At 50.5% G+C, this 2,242-nt stretch overlaps 1 protein-coding gene across 4 annotated transcripts in view; it reads right to left on the bottom strand.

The window, feature by feature from the left end:
- gps2 (G protein pathway suppressor 2) overlaps positions 1–2,242 on the bottom strand; it is an 831,114-nt gene that overhangs the window by 802,939 nt on the left and 25,933 nt on the right. The window lies entirely within an intron of this gene.

Here is a 2,242-nt window from a genome sequence, read left to right as displayed (position 1 = left end):
TTGTTGAGGGAGCAGATGTGGTTGTGGTTTGAACAGCAGTGGCTGTAGTGGAAGCAGCTGCATTTGTTGTGGGATTAGCTGTGGTTGGAAAGGTTGTGGTTGTTGTGGGAGCAGCTGTGGTTGTGGTTGGAGCAGATGTGGTTGTTGTGGGAGAAGCTGTAGTTGTGGTTGGAACAGCTGTGGTTGTTTTGGGAGCAGCATTGGTTGTGGTTGAAGCAGCTGTGGTTGTTTTGAGAGCAGCATTGGTTGTGGTTGTAACAGCTGTGGTCATAGTTGAAGCAGCTGTGGTTGTGATTGGTGCAGCTGTGGTTGATGTGGGAGCAGCTGTGGTTGTTGTGATAGCAGCTGTGGTTGTTGTGGGAACAGCTGTGGTTGGAAAGGCTGTGATTGTGGGAGAAGCTGTGGTTGTTGTGGGAGCAGCTGTGGTTGAGGTTGGAACAGCTTTGGTTGTAGTGGAAGCAGCTATGATTGTGGATGTATCAGGTGTGGTTGTGGATGGAGCAGCAGTGGTTGATGTGGGAGCAGCTGTTGTTGTTGTGGGAGCAGCTGTGGTTGTGTTTGGAGCAGGTGTGTTTGTGGTTGGAGCAGCAGTGGTTGATGTGGGAGCAGCTGTTGTTGTGGTTGGAGCAGCTGTGGTTGTTGTGGGAGCAGCTGGAAATGTTGTGGGAGAAGATGTGGTTGTTGTTGGAACAGCTTTGGTAGTACTGGGAGCAGCTGTGGTTGTGGTTGGAACAGCTCTGGTTGTAGTGGAAGCAGCTGTGGTTGTGGTTGGAACAGAAGTGGTTGTAGTGGAAGCAGCTGAAGTTGTTGTGTGAACAGCTGTGGTTGGAAAGGCTGTGATTGTTGTGGGAGAAGTTGTAGTTGTTGTGGGAGCAGCAGTGTTTGTGGTTGGAACAGCTGTGGTTGTTTTGGAAGCAGCTGTGGTTGTGGTTGGAGCAGCTGTGGTTGGTGTTGGAGCAGCTGTGGTTGAAGTGGGAGCAGCTGTGCTTGTTGAGGGTGCAGATATGGTTGTGGTTTGAACAGCAGTGGCTGTAGTGGAAGCAGCTGTATTTGTTGTGGGATTAACTGTGGTTGTGGTTGGAACAGCTGTGGTCGTAGTGGAAGCAGCTGTGGTTGATGTGGGAGTAGCTGTGGTTGTAGTGGAATCAGATGTAGTTGTTGTGGGAAAAGCTGTGGTTGGAAAGGCTGTGATTGTGGGAGAAGCTGTGGTTGTTGTGGGAGCAGCTGTGGTTGTGGATGTAGCAGGTGTGGTTGTGGTTGCAGCAGCAATGGTTGATGTGGGAGCAGCTGCTGTTGTTGTGGGAGCAGCTGTGGTTGTTATAGGAGAAGTTGTGGTTGTGGTTGGAGCAGCTGTGGTAGTTGTGGGAGCAGCTGTAGATGTTGTGGGAGAAGATGTGGTTGTGGTTAGAGTAATTGTTGTGCTTGGAACAGTTTTGGTTGATGTGGGAGCAGCTGTGTTTGTGTTTGGAGCAGCTGTGGATGTTTTTGGAGCAGCATTTGTTGTGGTTGGAACAGCTGCGGTTGTAGTGGAAGCAGCTGTGGTTGTGGTTGGAGCAACTTTGGTTGTGGTTGGAGCAGCTGAAGTCGTGGTTGGAGCAGCAGTGGTTGATGTGGGAGCAGCTGTTGTTGTTGTGGGAACAGTTGTGTTTGTTATTGGAGAAGTTGTGGTTGTGGTTGGAGAAGCTGTGGTTGTTGTGGGAGCTGCTGTAGTTGTTTTGGGAGCAGCATTGGTTGTGGTTGGAGCAGCTGTGGTTGTTGTGGGAGCAGCAGTGGTTGTGGTTGGAACAGCTGTGGTTGTAGTGGAAGCAGCTGTGGTTAAGGTTGGAGCAGCTGTGGTTGTGGTTGTAACAGAAGTGGTTGGAACCGCTGTGGTTGATGTGGGAGCAGCTGTGGTTGTTGAGGGAGCAGCAGTGGTTGTGGTTGGAGCAATTGTTGTGCTTGGAACAGTTGTGGTTGTTGTGGGAGCAGCTGTGGTTGTGGTTGAAGCAGCTGTGGTTGTTTTGGGAGAAGCATTTGTTGTGGTTGGAACAGAAGTGGTTGTATTGGAAGCAGCTGAAGTTGTTGTGGGAACAGCTGTGTTTGGAAAGGCAGTGATTGTTTTAGGAGAAGCTGTTGTTGTTGTGGGAGCAGCAGTGGTTGTGGTTGGAACAGCTGTGGTTGTAGTGGAAGCAGCTGTGGTTGTGGTTGGAGCAACTGTGGTTGTGGTTGGAGCAGCTGTGGTTGTGGTTGGAGCAGCTGTGAT

This window comes from Nematolebias whitei, chromosome 1, assembly GCF_014905685.2.
Source record: "Nematolebias whitei isolate Nwh7 chromosome 1, NemWhi1, whole genome shotgun sequence".
In the NCBI taxonomy this organism is placed as follows: Eukaryota; Metazoa; Chordata; class Actinopteri; order Cyprinodontiformes; family Rivulidae; genus Nematolebias; species Nematolebias whitei.
The sequence above is the reverse complement of the archived record's forward strand: the minus strand, read 5'-3'. Positions and strand labels throughout refer to the sequence as shown.